This window comes from Oncorhynchus keta, chromosome 14, assembly GCF_023373465.1.
Source record: "Oncorhynchus keta strain PuntledgeMale-10-30-2019 chromosome 14, Oket_V2, whole genome shotgun sequence".
Classification (NCBI taxonomy): domain Eukaryota; kingdom Metazoa; phylum Chordata; class Actinopteri; order Salmoniformes; family Salmonidae; genus Oncorhynchus; species Oncorhynchus keta.
The window spans coordinates 21,054,744-21,067,718 of NC_068434.1; the positions used below are offsets into that span (position 1 = coordinate 21,054,744).

Genomic DNA, 12,975 nt, shown 5'->3' on the forward strand with positions numbered 1-12,975 from the left:
TATAAATCAAACCTAGCTTGATGGATTCATCAGGGCGACGAAACGATCGCCTCAGAAGAGCGCCGGAGCTCTCTGAGCATTGTGTTTTTGACAGAAAGGGTATGCAAAGAGCCTAAATGGATGAATGGTTGATTAATTCTTTGCCTGAGATGTTGTCGACAGCAGGAAATGTGTTTTTGCTTTGACTGTGTTTGCATGGGAATTTGCGCGCGGGGTGTGAGTTATGGAGCACCAGTTTATACCTAAGGCTATTATTCTGCATAATGACGGCAGGTTGGAGGAAACACTAAAGACTCGCTACCTGTGGAGCAAACAGAACTAGGGGGGGGGAAAGAAGGGGAGGGGAGAGAGAGAGAGAGGGGAGGGAGAGTGAAAAAAGGAAGAGTGAGAAGGGGGATAGATAGAATAGAGCATAGATAGAGGGAAGCATAGAGACAGGCAGACTGAGATGAATAGGAAGGGAGCAAGTAAAACATGAAGCAACAAAGTATCGAGAGACAAAGAAAGGTATCAGCTGTTTATGGCTTTACCTCCCATGTTCATCTCATTAATCTAGTTATATTGACCAAAATGTATATTATTTCCAGTCATTTATTAAGGAACTGATGTGTAGGCCGAGGAACGTACACATCACGGACAAACTGAAATGGTCCACCCATACAGACAGAGTTGTGAAGAAGGCGCAACAGCGCCTCTTCAACCTCAGTAGGCTGAAGAAATTTGGCTTGTCACCTAAAATACTCACAAACTTTTACAGAAGAACAATCGAGAGCATCCTGTCGGGCTGTATAGTACAGCAAATGCATAGCCCTCAACCACAAGGCTCTCCAGAGGGTAGTGCGGTCTGCAAAATGGTCTGCAAAACGCATCACCGGGGGGCAAACTACCTGCCCTCCAGGACACTCTACAGCACCCAATGTCACAGGAAGGCCGAAAAGATCATCAAGGACAACAACCACCTGAGCCACTGCCTGTTCACCCCGCTATCATCCAGAAGGCGAGATCAGTCCAGGTGCATCAAAGCTGGGACCGAGAGACTGAAAAACAGCTTCTATCTCAAGGCCATCAGACTGTTAAACAGCCACCACTAACACAGAGAGGCTGCTGCTTACATACAGACTGAAATCTCTGGCCACTTTAATATATGGACTTAATAAAGGTATCACTAGTCACTTTAAATAATGCCACTTTAATAATGTTTACATATCCTACATTACTCATACTGTATCCTATGCCATCTATTGCATCTTGCCTATGCCGCATGGCCATCGCTCATCCATATATTTATATGTACATATTCTCATTCATCCCTTTACATTTGTGTGTATAAGGTAGTTGTTGTGAATTTGTTAGATTACTTGTTATTTATTACTGTTTTGTCAGAACTAGAAGCACAAGCATTTCGCTACACTCACATTATCATCTGCTAAGCATGTGTATGTGACCAATAAAATTTGATTTGATTTGGGATACCTAGTCAGTTGTACAACTGAATGCATTCAACTGAAATGTGTCTTCGGCGCCCAGGGAACAGTGGATTAACTGCGTTGCTCAGGAGCCCAATGACAAATTTGACCTTGTCAGCTCAGGGATTCGATCCAGCAACCTTTACAGTACTCCAGTACATTTGTAAAGACTTACATAGATTTATATCTTATTCCAGTGTGTTTGTATAGACTTACATTGTTAGATTCTCTACATGAGAGATACAAAACCATGGGGTTGCTTAAGGAGAGGAACGTGAGAGGCTCAGTTGGAATGGGTGGAATGACTGGGGAGGGGGGAGGGAATCTTCGTGGAGGAAAAACTCTTTAGAAATAACTCCGACTGAGAGAGTGTTTTAATGTGTCGAACATGGGTTCTGTGCTTTTAGGCAATGTGTTTGGTATCATTGGTATCATGAGGTTAGTAAGTGAAATTTTAGCTGTTGATTTGGGGATGTTGGGGGGTGAGCATGGGGGGAGGGGGGTGGCTTATAATTTACTCGCGTTACAAACAAATGGCAGACAGACTGTGGCTCTGCGTGTTATCTGATTTGCGCTTTACTTTCTCTGTGTTTTCCAGCTTGTGCGTGCATGTATGGGGGATTCAAGGTTTGTGTACATCACTGGTTGTATAATTGCATTCATGAGTCGACATATTATATACATCGTGTGAATATGTTTGTTTTTAACAAGGCTTCGGAGGCCTCATAGCACTTATCAGGATATCGCTGGTGAAAAATGACTGTGTCGCCGGGGGTGACAGTTGTGTGTCAGCAGATTGATGGGGCTCTCCCTGACAGCAGCCATATTCTGCAGGAGTAGAGTTGAGAGAGAAGCCGTGCGGCCCTCATCCACGTAGGTTAATATGAACTCAGCCTTCACATCTCTGTTAACAACATTCTCTACAACATCCTTCCATCCATCCCTTCTACTGGGCCTTCACACACCACACAGATACGGATCACACAACTCACAATGCACTCTGCATACAATGCACTTATGTCGTAAGCACCTACACAGACATAGCACAGACATAGCACAGGGCATATAGCCTGGAATGGTGTATAACAAGGTTGCAGAATATGCAAAGAGAGGAGTGGTTGAAAATTCCCGAGACATAGTATGTCAACCTCTTATAGATATCCACTGTTGCCTCTGCACATGTGCAGTAGCTATTCACTTCCTATACTTCGTTACAATAGCTCATAAACTGCTTCCTGTCGCAGGACACATTATACCAGTCTTAATGCTAGAATGTTCCTTCATTCATCTGGAAACGCCAGGGGAGGAGACGGAGAGAAGTTTCTTTACCCATATCTTTCATGCAATTACAATGTACTTGTACACACAGTACTTATTTAAACAAGATTTGTTAATTTTCTAAGTCTATTCATTTCATGTTATCTTTTTGTTTATATTTGATATAAAGTTGTGTTTTAATGTGTTGACAATTTCCCTGTATTATTCTAAGTTATAATGACATATAGGTTAGAAAATGAAGGGTGTTATTTAAAAGCATACAAGTATGTTAACTTGTGCACCATTGAAAAAACAAACAACCATCATACAACAAATGTAGCGATTCATTTCGCTATTTGTTTTAAAATGTAACACTTACACACTTTTTTCATTTTTTCATTGTCTTGCAAATTAGGGATGCCACAGCATCGTTGTTAATCATTGAAGAGAGAAATAACCTAGATGAAAAAAACAAGCTCCCTTGACAAACAAATCCATTAATTAATGCAACTTTCTCTCCATCAATCAATGGAGCTGTCAGAGAATTACCATAATCTTGGAATGTTTGATGTGTTAAGAGCAAACAGTTAATTTCCAAACGATAAATCATCAAATGTCTCTTTACCCCTCTCTGTGCCCTGACAGCTTCGTCTCTCATCAAAATAGACAAAAACATTATTTAAAAACACTTTTGACTCGATACAAACAATTTGACCGGGGACCAAAAAGTTTTTATATCGGTTTAAGTGGAGTTTTGTAAGTGGCATAAAAAGGTTTAGATAAAGAATTTACGAATATTAAAGGGATAGCTCACCCAAATTACAAATTTGTTTACTTACCCTGTAAGCAGTCTATGAACAAGGTATAACCTCAATACATGCTTTGGTTTAGTTTCAATGGCACTGTTTCCAAATACTAACGTTTTAGCATTTGTGGCACAAATCCCATGGAAGTCATGGTACCTACAGTACCAGTCAAAAGTTTGGACACACCTATTAATTTCAGGGTTTTTCTTTATATTTACGATTTTCTACGTTGTAGAATAATAGTGAAGACATCAAATGTATGAAATAACACATGGAATCAGGTAGTAACCAAAAAAGTGTTAAACAAATAAAAATGTATATTTTAGACTCTTCAAAGTAGTCACTCTTTGCCTTGATGACAGCTTTGCACACTCTTGGCATTCTCTCAACCAGCTTCATGAGGTAGTCACCTGGAACGCATTTCAATTAACAGGTGTGCCGTGTGTTAAAAGTTCATTTGTGGAATTTCTTTCCTCAATGCGTTTGAGCCAATTGTGTTGTGACAAGCTAGGGGTGGTATACAGAAGATAGCCCTATTTGGTAAAAGACCAAGTCCATATTATGGCAAGAACAGCACAAATAAACAAGAAACGACAGTCCATCATTACTTTAAGACCGTCAAGGTCAGTCAATCCAGAAAATGTCAAGAACTTTGACACTTTTTCAAGTACAGTTGCAAAAACCATCAAGCACTATGATGAAACTGGCTCTCATGAGGACCGCCACAGGAAAGGAAGACCCAGAGTTACCTCTGCTGCAGAGGATAAGTTCCTTAGAGTTAACTGCATCTCAGATTGCAGCCCAAATAAATGCTTCACAGAGTTCAAGTAACAAACACATCTCAACATCAACTGGTCAGAGGAGACTGTGTGAATCAGGCCTTCGTGACCAAATTGCTGCAAAGAAACCACTACCAAAGGACACCCATAAGAATAAGAGACTTGTTTGGGCCATAAACCCGAGCAATGAACATTAGACCGGTGGAAATCTGTCCTTTGGTCTGATGAGTCCAAATTTTAGATTTTTGTTCCATCCGCCGAGTCTTTGTGAGACGCAGAGTAGGTGAACGGATGATCTCATCAAGTGTGGTTCCCACCGTGAAGCATGGAGGAGGAGGTGTGATGGTGTGGGGGTGCTTTGCTGGTGACACTGTCAGTGATATTTAGAATTCAAGGCACACTTAACAAGCATGGCTACCACAGCATTCTGCAGTGATACGCCATCCCATATGGTTTGCACTTGGTGGGATTATCCTTTGTTTTTCAACAGGACAATGACCCAAAACACACCTCCAGGCTGTGTAAAGGCTGTTTAACCAAGAAGGAGAGTGGTGAGTGCTGCATCAGTTGACCTGGCCTCCACAATCACCCGACCTCAAACCAATTGAGATGGTTTGGGATGAGTTGGACCGCAGAGTGAAGCAAAAGCAGCCAACAAGGACTCAGCATATGTGGGAACTCCTTCAAGACTGTTGGAAAATCATTCCTCATGAAACTGGTTGAGAGAATGCCAAGAGTGAACAAAGCTATCATCAAGCCAAAGGGTGTCTACTTCGAACAATCTAAAAGATAAAATATATTTGGATTTATTTAACATTTCTTTGGTTACTACATGATTCCATGTATTATTTCATAGTTTTGATGTCTTCACTATTATTCTACAATGTAGAAAATAGTAAAAATAAAGAAACCCTTGACTAAGTAGGTGTGTTCAAACTTTTGACTGGTACTTTATATTAGCATTTTTGGTGCAGTATGTGCAAATTATCTATGTGAATTTGTTGAGCTACACCATTTGAGATACTAATATTAAAAAAGTTTTGCGCTAGGGAGGATGGAGAGAGTCTTTAAATCTAACACACTGTCACGTAGAGTAGGCCAGAAGGCTAAACTGGATAACCTAACCTCTATCAAAATAAAAAGATGGCGGAACCGCAAAAGTTCTTCTGTGCAAAGGTATTTATTTACAAGTGAATTCCGGAACAAAAAACAACAGTACTGCCATCAACGTCTACCTTATGGGACAGCTTAAAAACAATGCTGCCCCATCCACAGCTCAATCCAAAAAAAACCTCCATGACTGAAAGAGAGGCTCCTTTTGTAGGGCTAGCCCCTCCCCTCAGAACAATTAACCCTAATTAATTAATCAATTAAACAATACAAACCTACATTTTCCATGAACTAAACATACTAAAGGATATACATTGCAACACGGTTTTAAACAATATCACAACATAACATTTACAACATTACATCACTACTGACAATATCTTTCAATATGCCCATATGCATTAATGAGCCATTTGGGACAGGCACTATAAAGCCAACCCAATTCCCTTAGCTCGGGTCCTTTTCCAGCATACCCGGAAGCTACAGAGATGGAGAGAGAGGAACAGAACAAACAAACAATGCGCTCATCCACAACATTGATAAGTATAATAATTATTGTATCTCTCAAATATGAACACTGACAAGTGTGAAATGCATGCACCAAGACAGAAGTTAATTTGTGTGTCGACCCACATTGTTAACTTATCTTATAATGGCGCAGGGAGGAGTGATGAATATGTGTGTGCGTTAGAAAACCAAATGCTTCCCGCGGCCAGTGACGGACTTCTACGTCACACACACATATTTCCTACTTTCATATGACCACCTAGTACTGGAATGCTCGTCATGGCCTGGTTGGGGAGCTCCAGTCATTCTGTCACCACCATGGTTATGAGAGTCTAGTCGTAGTCTCACCAGAGTGACCCTCGCCATCCACGCCAGCAAGTGGCAGTGTACTCAGATAACTCTTACATTCTCAACCAGGTATGTGTTATTTTGCAGACCTACATAGATACACACACATCACCTAGCCCAGAGTTATATAGACAACACCTAGAAGAGCGGTATACACAGATCACCTAGGAAATACAATGTATATACAAAAGTACGTGGACACCGTTTCAAATTTGTGGATTTGGCTATTTCAGCCACACCCATTGCTGACAGGTGTATAAAATCGAGGAACACAGCCATGTAATCTTCATAGACAAACATTGACAGTGGAATGGTCTTACTGAAGAGCTCAGTGACTTTCAACGTGGCACCATCATAGGATGCCACCTTTCCAACAAGTCAGTTCGTCAAATTTCTGCCTTGCGAGAGCTGCCCCAGTCAACTGGAAGTGCCGTTATTTTGAAGTGGAAACGTCTAGGAGCAACAATGGCTCAGCCGTGAAGTGGTAGGCCACATAAGCTCACAGAAAGGGACCTGCCTGTTCGCGTAAAACTCGTCTGTCCTTGGTTGCAACACTCATTGCAACGTCAGCACAATAAATGGTTGTCGGGAGTTTTATTAAATGGGTTTTATGGCCAAGCTGCTGCACACAAGCCTAAGATCACCATGCGCAATGCCAAGCGTTGGCTGGAGTGGTGTAAAGCTCACCCCAATTGGTCTCTGGAGCAGTGGAAACACGTTTTCTTGAGTGATGTATCACTCTTCACCATCTGGGTTTGGCGGATGCCAGGAAAACACTACCTGCCCAAATGCATAGTGCCAACTGTAAAGATTGGTGGATAAATAATGGTCTGGGGCTGTTTTCATGGTTCGGGCTCGGCCCCTTAGTTCCAGTGAAGGGAAATCTTAACGCTATAGCATACAATGATATTGTAGACGATTCTTTGCTTCCAACTGTGTGGCAACAGTTTGGGGAAGGCCCTTTCCTGTTTCAGCATGACAATGCCCCCGTGCACAAAGCTAGGTCCATACAGAAATGGTTTGTCGAGATCGGTGTGGAAGAACTTGACTGGCCTGCACAGAGCCCTGAACTCAACCCCATCGATTACCTTTGGGATGAATTGGGCTTCTGACTGCGAGCCAGGCTTAATTGCCCAACTTCTTCTTCTTCTTTGTGTATGCCCTGAGGTCATCATGTATTTTCTATGGAGTGTGTATGGGCCTTTAAACAGCTGCTGTGTATTTGTAAAGTAGCATGGACTGTGGAAGCAGAGTTAAAAGCTATCAAGAGAGTAAGATCGTGTGTTCTATGTGAGGGAAGAATGAGGTGGGTGAACAGGGTAGAGAGAGGATATTGACCCATGTGGCCTCATACCCCTCTCCAGCATGAACCAAGCTTTTTGGAGAGGATACAAGGGATCACTTTGTGTGTGTGTGTTGTGGAAGGCTTTGATCTCAGCACTGTGTGTGTGTGTGTGTGTTTATAAATCTGTTTACGCCTCATTAAATATGCATTACCTGTCTCATTACAGCTGTATCCCCACCACAGCTAATGGAGTCAGCTCCCCTCTGTCTCACACAAGGTGTGTGTGTGTGAATATAACTCTGATTTCTAAACTGAGATTTTGCAGTCTTTAGTGGACATTACTGAGAATGACTGATAGTCAGTGATTATTACGTGTTTGCTGTGTATTTGTCACCCATTTAGTCATTTTCCCCACCTCCAGACTTGAAGATGTTACATCCCATTCTTGGAGCCAGCAAACCTGGTGTTCATCACCAGTGGACAGCGAGTCAGGACCAAGCCGACAAAACTGACACCCAGTATGGATATGACTACGCTGACCACCCCACACACAACCTCCATGAGACTGAAGGCCATGCCTACTACCAAACCCACAACCATGCTGCAGATATGAGAGATGCTGGCCTCAGCCAACATTATGAAAATGAAGGACATACTACTACTTCCTACTACTACCATACTGAAGGCAATGACAAAGACCAATCTGATGAGTATAGCCATTATGAGAGTGACTGCCAGGCCCACTGGGAGGCTGAACGTAAAGTCCACTCCAGAAGAGCCATATGACCCCACAGGCAACGCTCAGTATCTTCTTGAAGACCATGCCCATTAGGAGACTGAAGAGCAGACCCCATATGTTCCTGATGGTTATGCCCACTTTCTACTCTCCAGGTAAGTTCTTTACCAGCCCGGACCCAGATCTGTTTGTGCTGTCTTGGTTGGCAAGTTTGACATGACAATTACCATAGGAGTTGGCAAGACCACACAAACAGATCTAGGACCAGGTTATTAAAATTCCATTAGTGGATCAATATCTAATACCTTTTTGAACCTTTATTGACTAGACTAGAATAGACTGGTGATTAGCAAGGGAGGTGAGTGGCTGTGACATTGAGCTGCAGTATGATGTATGACCACAGGAGTGCAGTACAGATCCTACAGGATAAATGTGTGATGGTGGCAAGTTGGTCCAGAGTCAAGTTGTGTGTTTGGAACTATGTTAACAAGTATGTGTTTGTGAGACTGTGTTAACAAGTATGTGTTTGTGAGACTGTGTTAACAAGTATGTGTTTGTGAGACTGTGTTAACAAGTATGTGTTTGAGACTGTGTTAACAAGTATGTGTTTGAGAGACTGTGTTAACAAGTATGTGTTTGTGAGACTGTGTTAACAAGTATGTGTTTGAGACTGTGTTAACAAGTATGTGTTTGTGAGACTGTGTTAACAAGTATGTGTTTTTGAGACTGTGTTAACAAGTATGTGTTTGTGAGACTATGTTAACAAGTATGTGTTTGTGAGACTGTGTTAACAAGTATGTGTTTGTGAGACTGTGTTAACAAGTATGTGTTTGTGAGACTGTGTTAACAAGTATGTGTTTGAGACTGTGTTAACAAGTATGTGTTTGAGACTGTGTTAACAAGTATGTGTTTGAGACTGTGTTAACAAGTATGTGTTTGTGAGACTGTGTTAACAAGTATGTGTTTGAGATTGTGTTAACAAGTATGTGTTTGTGAGACTGTGTTAACAAGTATGTGTTTGTGAGACTGTGTTAACAAGTATGTGTTTGAGACTGTGTTAACAAGTATGTGTTTGTGAGACTGTGTTAACAAGTATGTGTTTGTGAGACTGTGTTAACAAGTATGTGTTTGTGAGACTGTGTTAACAAGTATGTGTTTGAGACTGTGTTAACAAGTATGTGTTTGTGAGACTGTGTTAACAAGTATGTGTTTGTGAGACTGTGTTAACAAGTATGTGTTTGTGAGACTGTGTTAACAAGTATGTGTTTGTGAGACTGTGTTAACAAGTATGTGTTTGTGAGACTGTGTTAACAAGTATGTGTTTGTGAGACGGTGTTAACAAGTATGTGTTTGTGAGACGGTGTTAACAAGTATGTGTTTGTGAGACTGTGTTAACAAGTATGTGTTTGAGAGACTGTGTTAACAAGTATGTGTTTGAGAGACTGTGTTAACAAGTATGTATTTGAGAGACTGTGTTTGACATGTTGGTGTTCTATTGTTTCTCTATGATGCAGGACCAGTAATAGATCAGTTACATTTATTTGAATCCCATTGCATGAGGTCTCTCCATGTGTGTGTGTGGGCGTACGTGTGTGTGTGTGTGTGTGTGTGTGTGTGTGTGTGTTAGTAGCAGCTCACTGATGCCTGCATATATGACAAAGTTCTTCCAAGGTTCCTACATGGCATGTATCCCATTGTCAATTTAGAATGTTTTATCAATTTATAAATATGTATTTGTTTATTTATGGATTTCACTTTGTATTGACTGCTGTGTGGGTGTTAAACTTCAACCCTGATTTCAGATGTGATGGGAAAGTAGTAGAGGTCGACCGATTAATCGGAATGGCCGATTTAATTAGGGCCGATTTCAAGTTTTCATAACAATCGGGTGATGATTTTACAAAAGAGCATTCGCGAAAAAAGCACTGAGGTTGCACCAATGTGTACCTAACCATAAACATAAATGCCTTTCTTTAAAATTAATACGCAAGTATATATTTTTAAACCTGCATATTTAGTTAATATTGCCTGCTAACATGATATTTTTTTAACTAGAGAAATTGTGTCACGTCTCCTGCGTTCCGTGCAAGCAGAGTCAGGGTATATGCAGCAGTTTGGGCCGCCCGGCTCGTTGTGAACTATGTGAAGACCATTTCTTCCTAACAAAGACCTTAATTAATTTGCCAAAATTGTACATAATTATGACATAACATTGAATGTTGTGCAATGTAACAGCAATATTTAGACTTAGGGATGCCATCCGCACTGACAGTAATGGTTTATGGAAAGTGAATAAAATTATTTCTTCATCATCTTGCTAGGTAGTTATATAGCTGTGGCCATCTGGCTTGTATCAACAAGTGCTTTCTACGAAATTGCAACGTTAGCGCAGATAGCTTGGAATCTAGACTATAAGCAATACGCACAGATATGTATTGCTAAACAATGCTACTGCCACCTTCTGGTTTGGAGTATTTTAACAAGGCTGAACACAAAAGAGATTGACTGCCAACACTGAGGTGCTAAGTATTGTTGACAGGTAAACATTTGACAATTCTACCGGTGTGTCTGAGCTTTATGCTTATAACAAGTAAAAATGCATCAACCTGTCAGCTTTAGTGTCACAAAAAGTTATACTATCATGCCTTTGTCTTGCCCCTCTCCCCATTCTCTGCCACCTCTCCTCCTTTCTCACCACTGCCCCATCTCCCCCTCTCCCTACCCTTCTCTCACCCTCTCTCTCTGTAGTTCAGCAATAAGATAAAGTATGTGAACAGCCTGGCGGAGCTACAAGATATAATTCCATTGGAGTATGTGAACATCCCTGAGAGCATTATCAAGTGAGTGAGAATGACATATACACCCACATGGAATGAGAATGGAAGGGTGTTCCACCACTTAGTTTAGGAACCTGTGAACTGACTATAAACTTCACAGCACCTGATACATTGCATTTGCATAATAACACACTGTCGTTGTGTAAAAGCTTTTAAAAGTGACAATGTTTTCAATCCTCAACGGATCAAAACATTGTCACTATTAAAAGGTGATATTAGGAGCATAATAGGGTTCCGAACTTTTTGGTTTGTTTCATATTAATCGCCAAGCATCTGTGTTATGAGATTTGTGTATGATGACAACAACCATTAGTCAAATATAATATGTTTTGCTCTGAGCCGTATTCTGGTCAAAGACCTTTTCCATCTCGGGTTGGAGCACTAATATAATATCCCCTCAGCCAGTCATACTTTGAGTCTGGCTCACGAGACGAGCGCTAATGTCAATGTTATGAAACATTATAGGCAGATTTAGAGCTGAATGGGAACAAGGAACAAGGACATAACTAAATAATTTGCATGCGAGGGATATTATTCCTTTAAGGCACAATCTCTGATCCCTTTTACAGTCCCTCTTTATAACCAATGATGACATATCCCTCTAGACATTTATAAATCTCTCATCGTAGGTCTACATTCTCATACTTGTACAAAACAGTATGCCCATACTATAGTTTAATGAAGATACTGTCTTTCCATTATGCCTTTCTCTTTCCCACAGAGTTGATAAAAGAATACATTCTGGTGTTTGATCATTCCTTGATGACAGGCTACCCGTTTGGCCATATGACGTTGTGGTCAAGAGTAGACCACACTCTTCCTGCCTGCACACACCTGTGGTGAAGAGGAAAGGCTATTCTACCATACCTTATTACTCTGCCATGCAAGACATAGGCACAGCAAGAATCCAGGCTGTGTTAAACACATATTTTGGGACATATTGGGGATTATGAGAGTTTTTGTAAGCAAACATGTTTTCATTTACATTCATGTTTTCGAAATGTAATCCATTGTTTAGAACCTGTCACACACTCAATTACTGTTATTTTCCAGGATCATAAGGTTGTCTCCACATACAGTACAGTTAGGGGCATTAAAAAGGTACTTCTTCTAAATGATTTTGTTGTAGCAATGATACATCATTAATGTGACACACTCGCAGGGTGACTGCAAGCTCCAATTTGATTAGCAATCATCTACCAATAACCCATGTAATGAAATAGGTTTCTCAAATATGCCTCTGACAATGCAGTTCTATCATTGTTTTTCTTGCTCTGCAGTACAGGTTCATTTTAGAATGCCCCCAACTGTACAAGTACATACACTTGCAGTGCGTGCATGCGTGTGTGTGTTTGTGTGACTCAAGTTGGCCACTGTGCATTCACGTACTGGACATTTACATATGTAAAAGTAAATATCTGTTACCTTCAGCCCTGATGTCTACATTGTGTCCTTTCTCTGTGAGTGTTGGTCAAGTGTATTGTAATGTCCCTCTTTATGTTATATTATCTTATGGCAGGGATTGGCCCTCGGGTGCTTTTATTTGGCCCCCCAAGTTTTCTGAGAAAAAAATATATATTATTATTATTGTTGGACACAAGACTGTGAAAACCAGAATCAGCTCCAAGTGATTTTAATTTTAGAAATCTGTTCCCAAGCATGATACATGTGATCAATACAAATGTAAGAAAGGTTTGAAATTATTATGTTTTAGTGAAATATGATATCTGTTTGGGATTCTTGCGGACAAATTGCAGTCTACTAATGATTTGCCCCCCGACCATCCTCTCAACAACAACAAAAAAATCGACCCGCAGCTGAATCTAGTTGATGATCCCTGTCTT

General features: G+C 40.8%; 1 long non-coding RNA gene across 1 annotated transcript; it reads left to right on the plus strand.

The window, feature by feature from the left end:
* The first annotated feature begins 10,401 nt into the window (after positions 1-10,401).
* Positions 10,402-12,561, plus strand: LOC118394208 (uncharacterized). Its single transcript, XR_004827685.2, has 2 exons — positions 10,402-11,134; positions 11,853-12,561. It is a non-coding gene; the product is annotated as an uncharacterized LOC118394208 (long non-coding RNA).
* Positions 12,562-12,975: the final 414 nt, after the last annotated feature.